General features: G+C 36.3%; 1 pseudogene; it reads left to right on the top strand.

The window, feature by feature from the left end:
* Positions 1 to 7,798: 7,798 nt before the first annotated feature.
* Positions 7,799 to 18,749, top strand: LOC143384473 (large ribosomal subunit protein eL28 pseudogene; annotated as a pseudogene).
* The last annotated feature ends 713 nt before the right edge of the window (positions 18,750 to 19,462 follow it).

Below are 19,462 nucleotides of genomic sequence, written 5' to 3'. Positions count from 1 at the left end.
TTGAAAATACCTTGATTATATTTTATTAGAAAAATGAATGTTCAGATGAGTAATGTTTTATTATTTTTGTTGTTTTGGGCAAGGACAATAATTTCTGTAGAGAGAAATAAGAAATTATATAATTTAACATTATTTGGTTAGCACCACCCTGAGCTCTTTTCTCAAATGAAAGTAATGGATTTCAGTGCACATTTTCTATGTCTTTTATTTTAAATTATGTTATCTTTTGGCTCTCTTTCCTTTCTTTCTTCCTCCATATAACCCTTCTTTCCTTTTCTTCCTTTTTTATTATCTTCTGAAATGCTGTCCAAGGTTTATTAAATGGGAATGAGTAAGGGAGATATCTGCATAGGAAGGACAGAGTCTGAGGAAGCTGTGAAAGGCATCCACAGTGCTAAGGGTAAGTCTCAAGATGGGGATAGAGTGTCAGTGGTGGCCTGGAAGGGGAAGTCAGAACTCAAATAGGTGGGGAAGAATATCATGTAAAAGTGCCATGAGGGCCAATAGAAGCTCAGAAGAATGATGGAGCTCAAACACTACCAAGAAGCCTCACAAACACCACTTGAATAAAGTCATCAGTATATTTAAACTGGGACAAATTGAAATTGTCTTCATCTGCTACAGAGAAAAGATAAGACCACAGTACCATTTCTGTCATATTTCTGCCCCAAATATTGTAACAACATGAATCTAATCTGGAGAAAATTTAGATAAACTCAAATTGAGGGAGATTCTATAACATAATTGACTTATAATCTTTAACAGGGATAAAATCTTGAAAGTCAAGCAAGGAGAGGGGGAATTCTGCCCATGAAGGAGACTGAATAGACAACTAAATGCAGTGTATAATCCTGAGCCAGATCATTGGACTATAAACATATTCGCCTTGGTTTAGAATAAGACGCTTTCTGCTTTTGATGGTGGCAATGTGGAGACATAGGAAAAAGACTTGGTTATAGGTGTAACACTAAACTTCTCACAGTAGTGGTTCACTGTATCATGCTAACTTAATAAAACAGTTCAAGCGAAGGAAAATTTCATTGCACTTGCATCTTTTTGCTCAGTCTCAAATTGATTCATAACATTAAAAAAAACTAATCAATCTTTAAGGGGATGATTAAATATCCAACCTCTAAAGTATCCTACAGCTCTGGGTTCAAATTCAAGTCCATCCCTCAGTAGCTGTGTGATATGAACAAGTTACTTTGCTTCCATACATTTATATAATGGGAATAATAGTATTGCTTCAGAAAAAAAATTAAAATCTCACAGGTTACTGGTGATGATTAAGTTTTTAGTGCATGAGAACAGCAAGCCAGTGCAGGAATTATTGTTACTCTTATTACCATTGCTATTTTATTGAATGGTTTGATTCTAAGAACTTACAATAAATAAACTAGGGTTTACAGTCATAGAAGCCTGACTAAATTTTCACTCTAAATATATAGGTGGTTCAGAGAAAGTTCTTTAACTTTATAAAACTTAAATTTCTTCAATTTCTATGACCTCATCATGACCTTTAACTTATGTTTACATCCTAAATCCAATCTACACGGACTCTGTTTTAGTTTCTCAAAAACAACCTTTGCCCTTACTGTCCAGGATGACTTTGTTAGCTCAGCTCCTTGCTTTGAAGTCAAGTCTCCATGGTCCCTGATCATGAAGCTATTCTCTTTCAGAGGTCTCTACTTTTTTATGATTTCTTGAAATTCATAACTTTTTTTTCTTCTCATTGTCTGCATCTGACCCAAGACAAAATTCTGCTGGAACCCTGAACTAGTCTGTTGATTTACACTGTATTCCCTATCATGGACCCAGAATCCAGTACACACTAGGTATTGTATGTAATTTTAGAAAGAGTCAATGCATGAATGAGCCAAGCACAGTTCCAGGCACTGCAGGTCCACTACAGGACATCTTTTGTGGTGCTGATTGTATACAACAGGTGGCCAGCCCTCTGTGTCCTTGGACTCAACCAAATTCAGATCAAAAATATTTGAAAAAGAAAAATTACATCTTTACTGAATGTTCACACTTTTTATCATGTCACTACAGCCTAAACAATACAACAACTATTTACATAGCATTTACATCGTATTAGGTATTTTAAGTAATCTAGAGATGATGTACAGTACCTGGGGGGATATGCATAGGTCATATGCAACACTAGGCAATTTTATATAGGGGACTTGAGTATCAGCAGGTGTCCTGCAACCAATTTCCCAGAGATATTGAGGGGTGGCTGTACTAATTTCACTATTGCCATAAATAAAATCTTGCTCTTTACCCTAGGCAAAAATAAAAATATGTTAGTGGATCCTGACAATTCCCAAAGAAAAACTAATTATTGTCAGGTATTGAACATCAAGGCAGGAGAGTAAAGAAGATTCACCCTAATTATGTAAGGAGACAATGCTGTATGCAAATTTCTAGTTCCCCCTAAAAAAATGAATGATTGCTTAGGAAGAAAATAATTGCTTTGGCACTAACTGTAGCTGTTATTTATGTCACATTATTTATAAGACTGATGTGCATAATATTCCTCCAGTCCTACTATAAATTAAAACAGTTCAGAAGCATATTACCTACACTCTGGAGAAGGCCTGTTTGCTGTTGCTACACTGCTCACTCTAACAAGAATAGGGATTTTCTCAGAGATAAAGACATTTTATGGGGAAAACTTTATTAAATAACCTCGTCATTATTACACCAAGGTGATGGCAAACAAACAGACAAGTTATGGGACATAAATATGCCCTTATTTTTTAAAAAAATTCTAAATATTATAAGTCATTTAGCTTTTATCACATGATCTTAGGTCTCAGAAAGTGTGATTCAAATTCCAGCATCTTATGTATCTGCCATAAAACTTCAGTAAAATAAGCCATTCCTTAGGTATAAAAAGAAGTTAAAGATAACATTTACCTTGAGATGCAGTCTGAAGTTTTACCCCACCCCAATGTCATATTCTGAGACCTAATCCCCAGTATATTAGTACTAGAAGGTGGGGCCCTCGAGGGGAGAGTAGGTCATGAGAGCCCTGTCTATGTGAATATGATTAGTGCCCTTACAAGAGTGACGACAGAGAGCCACCTGGCCCCTTACATCTTAACCAGGATCCAGCTAGACGTCATCAGCAATGAACCCGAGAGAGTGAGCCCTCAATAGACACAGCATCTTCTTGTACCTTAATCTTGACTTTTCCAGCCTCTAGAAGTGTGAACAGCACAGGTGGGCTATTTAAAAGTCACCTAGTTTGTGGTGTTTTATTATGGCAGCCCAAGCAGAATAAGATGTTCCCTAAAAGCTCATGTGTGAGAAAATGCAAGAAAGTTTCAAGATGAAATGATCAAGTACAAGAGCCTTAACCTGACCAGTACACTAATCCACTGATAGGAATTAAGAAATTAACTGGAGCAAGCTGCTTTCTTCAAGCACACTCTTCTGCCATGATGTTCTGAGACACCTTAGGCCCTGAGGAATGTGTTGGCTGTCTATGGACTGAGACCTCTGAAACCATGAACCCCCAAATAAATCTTCCCTCCGTAAAATTGTTCTTATCAGTTTTTTTGATCACAGTGACAAAAAAAAAAAAAAAAAAAAAAAAAACAAAACTGTGCATGCAGCACAGTGTCATGTTGGCCACACAGAATACATGTGACAAATGATGATGAAGAAGACATATAATTTTGCTTTCGATTAAACCACTTAACCCCTTATTAATGAGTTCAAAGGTATACTTCTTAATGATAGCTTAGCAACTGTATGAAAGTCACTGGACTATTTTTAATAATAAGTAGGGGAGAAAATGCATGATCTTACTGGGTGATAGTGACATGATACGCAATGAATACCAAGCAAGATACATCATATAAAAACACCACGGACATCATCTCAGTTTCACCTGGTTTGTAGATGAGGTGGATCTTCTTGGTAGAGGCTAAAGTAGGAGCTACAAAGTCTAACTGGCTCTGTATTAAGGCACTTGATGTGCAGATAGAGTGAAAGGACATACAGAATCTTTATGTGTATGATTTTATTGTAAGCACCATTTTACTGATGAGGGAACTGATAGTTAGAGAAATTCAGTGGCTTACCTAAAATGGAACAGCCAGTTCAGCAATGAACCCAAGTCAGGGAGGTGAGTAACTACTCAATGTCTTCCTACTCTGATGGAGTCCAAAGGGAAACTTGATTCCTATTCCTCTTCCGGTCAAAGCCAGTGATGCTGGCAGAAATATCAGCTTCTTAGTGAGTTTAATGGTGTGTTTGCATGAAACCAAGTTCCTCTAAGCAGAAATGTCTCTGGGTGCTCGACAATACAGATTATCAAAATAATCCTCAAGAAGTGTCTGTCAGCATGCCTCACCAGGAGCATCTGTCAGACCTCATATCGCCAGCAGAATTGTTGACCTGCTACCCTGCTTCATTGCCTCTCTTGCCCCAAGCCCCTCTGGAAGTTGCTCTGACTCTGCCTTACTAGTAAAGGAGCCATTCTCTTTTTTTATGAGGGAAATTTCTTGGAGCAAGGACTATAATAAAAACAGTTATTGCTGCCGCTGCCGCTGCTGAGTTTTAAGTGTCTATGCGTCAGGCACTATACTAGCTGCTTTAGATACATTATCTCTCACCCTTAATACAACCCTGGAAATGGAAATTGTTATTCACATTGCATAGAAGTAAAGTACATTATCCAATATCACAGACCTATGGGAATGAATCCATGCGGTTAACTCGGGGGATTGTTTAAGTCCAAAACCTATGCATATGCAGTGACACCATCATCCAGACAGGTTTATAATTATCCTAGCACTTTCAATAATCATTATGATTAGGGTAATTAAAAGCCAATAAATACTTTGGTAAGTAACAGTTAATCACTATTCTGTTAATCTAATGGCACCTTAGATTTATACTGCGCAATATAACTTCCACATGCATTTAATGTGATTGACATCATTGGTCCTCATGCCAGTCTTGTTTTTCTCACATGTATACTCCCCTCTTCCCACTCTGACAGAATCATTTAGATATTTTCATATATTGGGAACCGAAGTTAGCGTTTATGGGTTTTTTGTTTTTTTTTTTTAATATTGGGTCACTGCGAACAGTAACTTATTCAACCTAAATAAGACTGTGAAGAAATGTTGTTACAGATTCTTTCTTTCCTTTGTTAAGTCACTCTTTCCCATAGCTGAATATCAATTAAAATTACCTTATAATCTAATTGAAGCCTCTGAGCTAGAATTGCAGCTTCTCTGCCTCAAGGAGTTAGGTGCCAATTTGGGGAATTGTCTTGCCCAGTTTCAAGTGACAGGTATTAAGTTAAAGCTTTCTGTTAGTCTATCGTTTTTCTGTGCACTCACCCTACTGCAAACAACAACAATCCACTTTTTCCTTGAACCAACTAGTGGGAAAAAACAAAAAAAGAACACTTTTACATGCATTAGGTTAAATGTGACCAACAGATTTCCAGTGTAGTCTCAACACTGAGTTCTGCCTTGGGGAGACTTCAGTTTACATGCAGCAGAGCAAAATTAGAATGTGAGGAAGGAAGGAAAGAATGGCGTGGCAGCCTAGGGGAAAGGTGGCTCAGGGAGAGAGGTGACTCCAGAGGTCATGGAGGTGTTCACTGAAGCTACTTACCGACTTACACGCTGAAAATAAATATATAAACATAATGTCCATGTTTATATAGCTCATATGACTTTCTACCTTTTGCCACTTTAAAATTTGCATGACAAATTAATAAGAGGAATGGAAACATTAGAATGCTCCATAATGAGAATAAAACTGGCACCCATTATCTGGATTCTTCAGTGGGATCAAGATGCTAATGAGCAGTCAGTGTTCACAAAAGCCTCACCTTAGTATAATGAGAGATTAGTAAACTAGATTGCATTGCCCCTTGAAATCATGCATTTGAATCATCTTCCTACAATGCCAGCCCTTTCCAAATGACACATTCTATAGCAGGCCAATAACTCATTTCTGCCTCCCTGAAGGTTTCTTTTCCTATCTCTGAACCCAAAATGCATTACTCATAAATATTAACATTTTGTTAGTGCCGGATCTTAGGCCAATTTGAATGGTTCAGATTGGGATGTGATTTGACTTGAAAAGAGTAATGAAGTTATTGTGAGTCCAAGGACAGAAATGAGTTTTGCAGAAGAAAATGTCTGAAACAGTGCATAAAATAAGTGACAACCTTTGGTTTCTTTAATTACAGTCCAAATAAAGAAAATCACAATGGAGATATTGGGCTCATTTTTACAGCCTTAAAATTGGATACTGACCCTTCAAGCTTTTTTTTCCCCCCCTCACCTCCAAAACCTCAAGAATAGGCTTTTAATATAAAAGAATGTCTGGCACATATTAGCTATTATTATTAACATCTCTATACGCATCATTTCATGAAATCTTCACAAAAACGTAGCTGAATACTAATTATCATTATTCTCCTCAGGCTTACCATCTTGTTATTTAACTTCCCTACAAATTGCAGGCATGAGGTTTGAACCCAGAGCTGTCAAGTCCAGAGGTGGGAATTTTAACCACAAGGTGCACTGCTTAAAGTTGACATGGTACCAGGGAGCAGGGCAGGGCAGAAATTGCTCTATCCCTTGCTTTGTGTATCTGTTCCTTGATGTTTAGAGAATCATCTTAATTCACATTTCTCTCAACTTAATGATGGCACACATCATTAGGCTCAAATAGGTAGACTTAAAAGTATTTTTACATGCTTTTTTTGGCAAAATAAGATGCTATATTAGACACGTTCAAGGTGGTATTTGTGAGCAGCACACATTTGATATCTCTAAATGTATCTGTATTGATGGACTCTGACTACTTAATGTTTTAAGGTAATTAAGCCACAAAAACTCATTGGAATAATGTTTAGGGCTGACTTAAACCCTTAAAAGCCATTAGCTGCTAACTGCCAAGTTGCTCTGAGTCTCTGTCTGCATGAAATTGAATCATATTTGAAAGGTTTTTGTAGGCTAGTCGCAAGATTCATAAAACACTGACAGCTTTACATCTTTCAATACAAACCAGGAAATGGGAGGGAGGGCAAAGAACTGAATTTGGGAAGGGAAAGAACGCTTGCCTTTCCATCCAACATCTCTCTAGAATCTTTAGCTAATTAACCACATTATACCTTGATACAGTGAAATTACATCTATGTGTTTTCCACTTGTTTAATTCTATTTGAACCCAAGAGTACTTTTGCTGCATCAATATGATTTGTGTCCTGTATGAGGGATAAATAAGTCACCCAACCTTCCCCAAACCAGCTTCAGAATCAAGAGAGACAGATGCATGAATAAATGACATTTGGTGTGGTGTAGTAAGCACACTGATAGAATAAAACGCAGAACAAGCATGAGAGAACTAGAAGTCAGGTCAAGGAAGGGCTCCGGGAAGAGATAATGTCCAAGTTTAGCTGGAAGGTGAAGAAGAGTATAGAAGAGCTGTCAGACAGTAGAAGTGACAAAGATTTAAAAAAAAAAAAATCGCACATGCACACACACATCCAGGAAAAATAAGGTAATTATATATTTCAAAAAGAAGACCTTCTATACATAGAAACATATTACAATAAGTTTCTGACTTCATAACACTTGTCATTCTGATAAAGACTAGAGGACCACTAGCTGACCCGACTCACAGATGACTATTCTCCCCATGGTTAGAAATACTTTTGTTACTGAAGACCATGATATGCTCCAGGCTGTTCCCCATTCATGTCCACCCTATGGCCTGCAGATGCAAGCCCCTCTACCCCGTCTTACCTTCCATGTCGATAAAGTCCTCTCCAGCATGGATGCTCCTGTGTCCCTCTCCTCTGATCATGGAATCTGGATCAGGAGAGCCTCAGAGTTTTGAGTTACCTGTTCAGATAGACAAAGGGGAGGGAAGCCAGATTATATTTGAAAGGGGCTATATGGAATCCTGCTCTTTCATTCATAAAACAGGGCATAGAGGTAAAGACCATAAACACCATTTGTGGTGCTACTTTAATGGAAAATCATATTAATTTCAGTTGGCATGTCGGAAGAAGCTGATGTATACAAAAAAAGTGAGATGTGGTGGAAAGCATGTTCACATAGTCCTTGGCTTATGATTTTTCACCTTTGTGATGATACAAAAGCAATAAACATTCAGTAGAAACAGGAATCTAAAGTACATTAATAGTGGGTAACCTTACAACCATTCTGTTTTCCATTTTTTATACAGCCTTTAATAAATTGCATGAGACAGTCAATACTTTATTAAAAAAAACAGGCTTTGTCCTCTTATTTTTGTCCTATAGCCAAAAATTTGGCTGTAGCTCTCTTGTTGCTGTATCGTTCTATTATTACCTTCTACCAATAGTCTATGGGGGCAAAAATGTCCTTTTTCACTGGACTGCCCAAGTCCTGAAGGAAATAAATACTATAAGAATACTGATTATTTTTTCCCTAGGGTTCAGTTTAAAATGGGATTAGGAATATTCCAGGGCCTTTAGGTTAGAAAGGATCACTTTGGATGACCAATCCTAGAACTACCACTAACATTTAACAGTTTGCAAGAATGGTGTCCACATGAAATACAGCTCTCTAAATGTAGCAAAAAAACACCTTTTAACCTGTACTACATCACTTCCTTTATTATCTGCTGAGTCCTCACCAAGCTATGTGATCATCGACTTTATGCACTGATTGATTTACCATCTATTTCCCATCCTGGCATAAAAGTTCCTTGAAATCCTTGTCAATACAGTCTAACATCTGGATTCTCCTATGTTCCAGTCACTATGATTGGCAGGATAAACCAATAAACCCTGGGTGAATAAGGAATGATGGAATTATATATTAATGCCATGAAACATCAGATTTTTTTGATAATACCACAACTGAACAATAGCACACTTTGCATTCAGCACTAATTCTACCATGACCATCCCCCAGCTACCACTTACTGCATATTTATTATGCCATAATATTTTAAAAACATGACTTTAAAAACCTTCATAAAATATAGTGTGATCATTTCCTTGTTCCCTTCCATTTTATAGGGAAACTTAAGTTCATAAAATCTAAATGATTTTAAAGGCAAAAGTGGCGGGAAATGGGTCTGGAGGTAAGAAATACTCATTTCACAAAGGCATTATGTAGTCCTCTTTATATAAACATTCTGATTCTGTATGTAATAGAGTAACTTTGAAAGGTACTTAGCTCTTTTTTCTAATATTTCCAAAGTTGTGTTTAAAAAGATTTTAAAAATTCATACCCACATGCACACTCACATTATGCTTGTTTATACAGGAAACACAGTTGAAAGTTACAAATCTAACACCATTTGATTCTAAGGTAGGGATTAGAGTTCTAAGAGGAAGGAATCTACTTTTCACTAGATGTATCTTGTGAATTCTCAATTTTTATTATGTGAACACATCACTTGGCAAAATAAAAAAGTAATACACTACAATGGAAAGGGAAACCAAGAAACTGAACCAGAACCATCACGGAAGGAGGCAAGAAGCAGTGGTTGACTCAAGACTTTCACTGAGGGGCTGGGGATGTGGCTCAAGCGGTAGCGCGCTCGCCTGGCATGCATGCAGCCCAGGTTCAATCCTCAGCACCACATACAGACAAAAATGTTGTGTCCGCCAAATACTAAAAAAAAAAAATATTAAAAAAAAATTCTCTCTTTCTCACTCTCTCTTACTCTTTCTTTAAAAAACAAAAAACAAAAACAAAAAAAAAGACTTTCACTGAAAACCATAGCTCAGGTTGTACCTTGAGACATTGAGAATTTTTAAATGTAAAGATTTTTATATCCAATCTGATTGGGAATAAGGAAGGTAAAAGTGAGATACTCTTAATAGCACAGTTTTGAAACCTCTGAGGTGTGCATATTTCATTCTCTGTACTCATTGGTCTACTTTTCATGAAACACTTCATGGAAAGAATGTTCTAGACAAAACATTTTAGCACATAATTGTCTAAAGCAGAATGCAGCAAACTCTAGCCTATAGACCAGACCTGGCTGCTGCCTGCTTTTGTTAGTAGTTGCACAGAATACAGTTTTTCCCAGTGGCTTATATATTGTCTATGGTGCTTTGGGACTACAACAGTAGAGTCAAGCACTTACCATAGAGACCTACCATCTGCAAAGTTTCCAACATTTACTATCTGACCCATTAAAGGAAAACGTTGCCAACTCCCAGTTTACAAGATAAAACTACCAGAACTTTTTGATACAAATGTAATAAATAACATAAAAGGACTGATTCAGAATTCAAAAATTCAAATATTTACTGGACTTAAAGAATATAAATAAGCAAAGAGGAGAAGTTATAAATAAACAAAGAATGGTACAGAGTATAGCAGGAAGGGGAATGAACTCCTCCTCTTGTCAGTTGAAACCACATAGAAATTTGTGCTTGGTGTTGCCATATCTACTATTTATGTACACCAAAAAAAGGCATTTGTTGTATTTTTATAAACTCTTCTGATATTTAGTGTATCTAAGGAAATTGTGGCTAAATAAAACACAATCTATATGGAATGTGATCAATTAATGGCCAATTTGTAATATCTAAAGAGGATCTTCAATCACTGGATTATTTACTTAGGTGATACTGTGGCTTTCATCCAACATGGTTATGTCTATAAAGTGTTTAATATATTCCAAACAATTTGCTGCTTACTCTCTGATATTCTCTAAATATGCAAATACTACTACAAATAACAACTATAATTTTAGAGTGTTCTCTACTTTCTTAAGTAGTACTATAATTGAGTTTGAAATATATCAACATTCTAAAGAAATAAGTAGAGTAGGCTATTCCCTGCCATATAATCAAACAACAAAACAAAAACAACAACAACCAAATAAGGGACTGGAAGGCAGAGAATGCCCAAGTTTAAAAAAAAAATTGACTAGAATGTTTTTGTTTTTGTTGTTTGTTTTGTCATAGGGGAGGTAGAAGAGATGTTTGACCTCTAAATTTGGCAGTAGCATGAGAAGGTCAGAAACCAAGGAAGCAAAAAAGAAAACGTGATGATACATGGCAAAGTATAGAGTAAATTTGGACTCAAGGAGGCTATAGGTTTGGGGACGACATAATAAATTTTAAACCATTATGATAACCAAAGCTAAGGCAGGGCTATTGCTCAACTTTGTTTAAGGGAAAATACTTTATTCAAATAAATGATAGTTAAGCCATCAGAAGATCTAATTGGAAGTGCATCAAAAAGAAATCTGCCCTTTCTAATTTGTAAAGTACTACATTAGTCAGCTTCCTATCACTATAGCAAGTACTTGAGGCAATCAATTTACAAAAAAAAAAAAAAAAATTATATTGGGCTCATAGTTCTGGAGGCTCCAGTTCAAGGCCAGGGGTTCATCACTTTGGATCTCTTAAGGACAGCATATTATAGTCCGGAGTCCACAGCAGAGCCCAGACACTTACATTATGAGCCATGGAGCAAAGAGAAAGAGCAGGATTCTATATATCCCCTTTGAGAGCACACCTTCAATGACCTGTGGACCTCCCATCAGGCTCTACCTCCTAAAGGGTCATAGCACCTCCCAGTAGTAGTACTCTGATAACCAAGTCTTTAACATTTGGGCCTTTGTGGGACATTCAAAATCTAAATCATGGAACTTACTTTATTGATAGAATACTTTGATGTGATCACAGAAATAGAATGCAACTGGTATTAAGGAGGGAGGAGTCCAAATGATTCTGCTCAACAATGACTTGAAATATCTGCACACATACAAACATTAAAAAAAAATTGCCAACTCATGAGAGAGAAAAGAGAAATATATTCACAATATGTAGAAAAACTATATAGGCAGAGAACATTTTGGTTGAAATAAAAACATTCAATATTCAATAAATGACAGCCCAGCTCTAGTCCTGGAGAAGGAGAGATTCAGTCTACCTTACAAATGCGTTTACATATAAAAATGACAAGAGTCTTAGCTAACCATATTTTTTAAATCAAATTTTAAAACATTGACAGTAATTGCTGATATCTAAGTGGAACCTGCCAAATGAGACTGAGTCGCTGTTGCTGTGGTAGTGCTAAATATTTCAGCCTTCATTCTGAAACTGAAGGATGGGATACATTTCTTCACTCAGTGGGGTTGGCTTCATATGCCTGCTTTCATATTTCTACTTTCATCTGGAAAGGTGGCTTATATTTTTGCAATCAATTTCTTTCAAACTGAAGAGAGAGCTAATCGGACCACAAAGTGAGCCTGGACAGGTTAACTCCCACCAGACAGCAGGCATGGCTTTTCTCCTGGATCTGATTTCCATGGACGCTAATGATACACCTGTTTTCTTCCTGAGTTCATTTGAATAGTACCCAAATTTGTACAAATCTGCAAATGTGAAAAAAAATGTTTAAAATGTAAATTATTTTAATAAAATTTGCATGTGCGTCTCACAGCTAGGGTAGATTTAAATAAATGTGTTATTGACAAACTTCCTAAGCAAAATTTCATTGCATTTTTAATTTGGGACACCTTGAAACCTGAAATGACCATCTCTTCCTTTCTTGTCTATCAAGGTTAGACATGCTATCATATCAAGACCTTGAAAAACTTGCATTAAAGCCTTTTGAAAACAAAAGTCTTAAACACTATCGCAAAATGTTATCAAGTGACTAATTTCAAAAATTCTTTTCCATTAATGCATTTATTCCCCAGTGTGACATCTTTCAAGAGAAGAAAATCCAATCACTGCTAAAGCCTTCTTTAAGTTCTCATTGATCATAGCCTTAAAACAAGATTATCAAAAATAGTCCTTCACAGAGATAATACATTAGAGGTTCTGGAAAAATTCAACACTCCATTTCAGATTAAATCTACTCATTTCTTAGGCTCATGTCCCATTCCATTGATAAAGATGGATTATCAGCATGTGTCTCTTAATTAAGGACAAACAATAACTATTGCTCCTTGTAGTTATAGCACAAAACCCATAACCTTTCTCTTCTGTATTAAAAATCCTATATTTGGGCTGGGGCTATAGCTTAGTGGCAAAGCACTTGCCTAGCATGCATGAAACACTGGGTTCAATCCTCAGTACTACATAAAAATAAATAAAATAAAGAAATTCTGTCCATCTACAACTATAAAAAAATTTTTTAAATCCTATATTTGATCTATTTGTCATTTAGGTGAATAATACAGCTATTGTACCTTCAAAGAACCAAGTATTGACTTAGAATGAAGCAATCTACTTAGGAGCAGGATTATATTTTTTTTCCCCATGATTGGATTTTAAACTTTGCTACTATTGCCACTAGTTCCTAAACAAATAGAATAGTTGAATATAAAGCCAGCTTTTGATGGTGATAATGAATATGTAGCTTTGTTTAATTAAAGTATTTTTAATTTGTGAGGGGGAAAAGTCAATTAGGAAAGAATTGCATGCTTTACTATAAAATCATATAAATAGTTCTGAATCCAAGTATTAATGATGGCAAATCTTCAAAGATAAGAGCTTTTCTGTTGTTTTGTTACATGCTGTTATTCATGAGAAAAATATCAAAGTAATGTTTGCTTTTTCTGATAAAATAATATTGTTATTAGATCAAAAAATAATTCACACACACAATAACCATTTAGCACCACAATAATCTAGCACCATAATATTACATGCAATGCATTACTCCATATTATACACAGAATTTGATAGCTTTAGAATCATAAAATAAAAGCCTTTAAAAGAGTCATCTGCTGTGTGACCTTTTCTCCAGTTTGTTTTTTAAATGAAAAATCAAGAATAAGTGAATTTTTCAAAGATAATGTTAACTGGAGTTGAAGGTTCAAATCTTGGAGAATCTCTACATGGTACATTTTTCTTTGACACAGGCACAAACTAGGAGATGGTGGGATACATAAGAGATCAATTCAGCAAAAACCTTTTGAGATAAAATAGAGGAGACCAGATGCTCCACCAGACCTCAGTGAAGGTTCACCCCCTGGGAAATAGAGAATCATGGGGGGGAAATGACTCAGAAAAGCGTTAAACTACAATCCTGCTCTAAAATAGTTCTGTCAGATCCAATGTGTCCAGGAGCCAAAGCTGCCAATCAGAAGAGCCCCATGTCTTCTACAAAGGAGTCTGCCTTAGAATCTCTGCCAGCTTCAGTCTATGGCTCGGAGAAACCTAAGGCAAACACCACCTCTCTATGCAAAATCTGCAATGCATCTCATAATGTGTGGCAGCTGAGACTTTTAGTCAAGTAGGTTTCCTGCAGTTAGAGATGTGAGAGGAGCACTTTTATTGCTGCCACAATTTCTTAACTTATGAAACACTTGTCTCATTTATCTCCAGATTGCCCTCCAATATATTCCACTTGTAATAGCAGGGTTTTTTTCCTATAATGAGATTATCAAAAATAAAGAGAGCTTATCTCTTTATATAAAGATTATCTAAAGAGAGCGCAAATAAAATATGACCATGAGTGATGATTCACTTTGTGTGATAAACAAGGGCCATGTCATTAGGAGACCTTAGAAGGATGCAGAGAAAAGAGAGACAGCTTTAAATGATGGAGGTGATAATAATAACAGGAATCATGATCATTCCTAAGTTCCTGTGTTCATTAGTCACTCTGAGTTACCTCTAGTGCTTACAGTGGATAATAATAACTCTACAAAGAGTTAATTTTCCTCTACCTTAAGAGAATAAAGACTTAGCTCTGTGCAAGGACACTGACTCAGGTAGAATCAGGCCACATAAATTCTCTATAAACTTAATTTCCTAATCTGCAAAGCAAGATAGTTACAACGACTTTGAGGAAGGTGTCATGAGGGCTCAATGGTACAATGACTTGAACTGAACACTCAGCATATCTTTCAATGATTTCTTGCAAACCTAGAAATTCCCATTTTCTGTAAGAGTACTGAGGCATAGTCCCTTCTCTTCACTTGGCACTTTCTCAATACCAACCCTTGGAAAGTCCTGGAAGAGTCTCAGCTATTTGAATGTTAGCTTATCATTATCTTTAACTAGAGAGCAATACCATAGCATAGCAGTAAAGGGAATAAATCCCACAGAATCCAAAGGTCAGTTCCAATCCATTTTTTTTCTTTTTGATTTCCCTCTCATTGACATAACCTACCTATGAAAATGTTTAATTTTTAACTTTTCTAAGCTTCAATTCCTTTCTTTCACCTAGTAAGGACCAGGAATATTTATATAGACAGGTTCTTAAATAAACTAAGTATATGTGAAACACATGCATAGAAGGAAAACAGAAGCTATTATTATTATTATTATTATTATTATTATTATTATTATTATTATTACATATCATTTTAAAAACAAGTTACAAAGAGATAATACTTCAGCTCATGGTCTAAAAGCAAACTTCATGTTCTAGCCTTCTCCTGGTTTCTCTCTCTGGTGATGGTAGAGTGAATGTGTTACTCAGGCAGGTCACTAGACAGAGAGGGGGTACTCAAAGGGTAATTTACCCAAACAACCAGAAATTATCAAAACTGTTTCACTCATTACAAAAACAATATAAAGTCTTTTAACTTTAAAAGGTACAAGTAGAATAATCCCTGGAAAGAAATTTAAATATAATATCTTAGGAAATACTTTGAAAAATGAAAAACTTAAAAAGAAAAATTAAAACACCAAAGATTGATACATGGAATGAAGTATGGTTGAAAGTCAATGATAATATAGAGATTTGGAGATTTTTGTACTTTTCTATGAAAAAAACAAATATACTTGCATTTAAAAGATGATTAAGATGCCGATTGTATTCATAGACATCAACTTTTGGGTAAATAAATAGCAATATAACAGAACCAAGGCCCCAACAGACAATGCACAGGCATGAACTCAATTGCTTTCTTGCCAACTTTAACACCAGAAAATGAGAATAACTATTGAAATGATGTTTGATGTCCCAAATTCCAGTAGCTTTGGGGACAGTCTTCTAGTTTTTTTCAATTACTACATTTTATGGTTTAACAAATTAAGTCATCTAACAACAAAAAAAAAAAAAAAAAAAAACCCTCACATCCCATATCCTTACATTTTTTTTAAATCTCTTACTCTCAAAACTGGATAGTTGGGTTTTTTGTTTGTTTGTTTTTTGTTTTTGTTTTTTAGCACTAAACATAGACTTACTACTTATTTTATTTTAAATTTACTTTTTTACATTTTTTACTAAAATCTGAGTTCTAGGACACATGTTTCCTTGGGTATAATATGTAAATCAATGGTTGTGCAACTGAAGTGATTCTGCAATCTGTATATGGGGTAAAAATGGGAGTTCATATCCCACTTGAATCAAAGTGTGAAATATGATATATCAAGAACTATGTAATGTTTTGAACAACCTACAATAAAAATTAATTAAAAAAAAAGAGATATATACATAAAATCTAGATCATGTAAATATACATTATATATATATATATATATATATATATATATATATATATATATATATATAATTTCATATCTAATTAAGCTTGCAATTTGAACATTAAAACAAACAAACAAAAAAAATGTTAAGCAGAGTCTTTAGTTGAAAAGAACTAAATGAAAGATGTGGGAAGCAAAGAAATGGGCAAAGAAAAAGGAAAGAATGAAGGCAGAAATGCCTGGAGCCCTGTCCCATGTGCAAGGAGACTTGCAATTTCCTTGTGGGGCCACATTATCACCTGCTTTATCATTTCTTAGCAACCCCACCTCTCCTTTGTCCTCCTGCCATTCTGTCTCAACTGCTTGTCAAGTACACTGTAGAAATCATCCTCTTCTCCAAGAGCTATTAATTCCAGGCTATTGTTGTAGCAGAATTTACTAAAGGTTTCTCAAGCAGATTGGAATTCTTTTGGGGGAAGAAAATCCTCATATTGAATATAAGATTTCACTGTTCCTACAAATCAATGGATATTTCCTACATAGAGAATTTATCCATGGTAACTGTATTTTTTTTTCTCTTTCCCATCTCCCTATACAAATTTCTTCTTCTTATTCCCAGAAAATGCTACCTCATCCCCCAAACTAGTTTTTCATGTAGAATAATTTAGATCTCCTTCCCCCCAGTCTGTTTTATATTTGTTTTTCTTCCTGTTGCAAAGGAATCACTGACTCGTCATTTATTTATACCTTGCTTGATTCCACAAAGAATCCATTGTATTACAGGATCACATGCAATAAAAGTACAAAAAGAAAAACTAAGTACAATAGGAACATAGGTTATGATTAATCCAGTTCTGTTCAGATGGAGTCAAAAATGAGAGGAGAGAAAGTGAGTTCAAATATCAGGGCCAGGAAAGGCATAGATGTTCAAATATGAGCTTTAGACCTATACTGAGATATAAATGAGACACCAAAAAATGTACCTAGAGTCACACGTCTTTAGACTCCTGATTAACCTGAACAGTTAGCTCAGAATTTCCAGGTAGCCAAAATCAAAAGGGAAACATGACTAGTTTTATCATTTTTATATCTACAGTCAATAAACATGCCAATTTCCTGAGGATTAATGCAGCTTTGCTTGGTGTTTGCAGCATTTCGTAGACACAGATATTGAGAAATAAGACACTGAGGACAGGAAAATTAGTTCAGAGGCAAGATTCAAGATAGGAACCAAAAGATTCATGAATAAGGGTGGCTGGAGAACTATTGGAAAGAACAGAAGGCCGGTTGGAATGAAGATAGGAGACTGGTAACAGTGGCCCAATTTAGGTTGTGAATATGGCCCTCGGTGCTCTGGCATTCAACGTATTTTTTAATTATTTTTTTTTAATTTATATATGACAGTGGAATGCATTATAATTCTTATTACACATATAGATCACTATTTTTCATATCTCTGGTTGTATACAAAGTATATTCACACCAATTCATGTCTTCCTACATGTACTTTGGATGATAATGATCATCACATTCCCCCATCATTTCTAACCCCATGCCCTCTCCCTTCTCCTCCCACCCCTCTGCCCTATCTAGAGTTCATCTATTCCTCCTGCACTCCCTCTCCCTATCCCACTATGAATCAGCCTCCTTATATCAAAGAAAACATTCGGCATTTGGATTTTTGGGATTGGCTAACTTCACTTAGCATTATCTTCTCTAACTCCATCCATCTACCTGCAAATGAAGAACTAGAAGAAAAGTAGGCCCTAATCTCCATCATGTGGGATTAGGCCCCAACTTCCTTAATAAGACTCCTTTGGCACAAGAATTAAAATCGAGAATCAATAAATGGGATGGACTCAAACTAAAAAGATTCTTCTCAGCAAAAGAAACAATCTCTGGCTCTTTCTCTGGTCATCACAGTGAGAGGAGCCTTCTTCATCTCCCTGCACCTGCTGTGGATCGTCCTGTGGTACTGCTCCAGTTTCCTGATCAAGAGAGATAAGCAGACCTACAGCACCGAGCCCAATAAACTGAAGGTCTGCAACCTCCACTACAACGGCTGATTCATCTCAAGACTGTGGGCATGGAGCCCAAGGCGGATGGCAAAGGCTTAGTGGTGATCATGAAACACAGATCCAGCCAGCAAAAGCCAGCTACCTCTTATATCCAGACAACCATCAGTAAGAACACACGGGCCACACTCAGCAGCATCAGGCACAGGACTCACAAAAACAAGTACTGCCCAGACCTGCGCATGGCTGCCATCCACAGAGCCAGTGCCATCCTGGGCAGCCAGAAGCCTGCGATGGTGAAGAGGAACCAGACAAACCCCACTAAGTGCTCCTGAGTCCCATACCTTCTAAAGCAATAGAGAGTAAGCTGACTTTTCAAAAAAAAGAAAAGAGAAAGAAAGAATGAAAGAAAGAAAGAAAGAAAGAAAGAAAGAAAGAAAGAAAGAAAGAAAGAAAGAAAGAAAGAAGAAAGGGAAAGGAAAGGAAAGAAAAAAGAAAAGAAAAGAAACAATCTCTGAGGTGAATAGAGAGCCTACATCTTGGGAACAAATCTTCACCCCTCACACATCAGATAGAACACTAATCTCAATTTATTTTTAAAAGGGCATTTCTTTTTCTTCCTCTCTCCCTCCTCCTCCCTAATCTCTCTCTTCCTCTCCCCAATCTTAGGGAAAACAGGATTAACTTTCTTCCCCATCCTAGGCAAAGTTATCTGTCCTTGAGCACACACCCACCCTAGGAGCCAAGTAATTCAGATGTGGGGGATGGCACCAGAAAATCTCAGAAATGACTATCTTCCAAACTAACAACTGAACCGCAGAACACTTGGAATGTAGCCTTTGAATCTCCTCTTAAGGAGGAAAAAAAATAAAAAGCTTGTTCTCCCTGATAGACAGAATCACAGCCCTTTTTTCTCAATATCATGTCCTTGTTATTGCACCCCCGATCTTTCATACCAGACTTAGCAGGAAATGGGATATTCCAACGTAGCTGCAGAAGAGTCAGGGACTTCCTTCAGACTCTTTGGATCCCTCCAAGAACCCCTCAT

The sequence above is a fragment of the Callospermophilus lateralis genome, chromosome 18, assembly GCF_048772815.1.
Source record: "Callospermophilus lateralis isolate mCalLat2 chromosome 18, mCalLat2.hap1, whole genome shotgun sequence".
Lineage (NCBI taxonomy): Eukaryota > Metazoa > Chordata > Mammalia > Rodentia > Sciuridae > Callospermophilus > Callospermophilus lateralis.
This window is presented reverse-complemented; position numbering and strand designations above follow the sequence as displayed.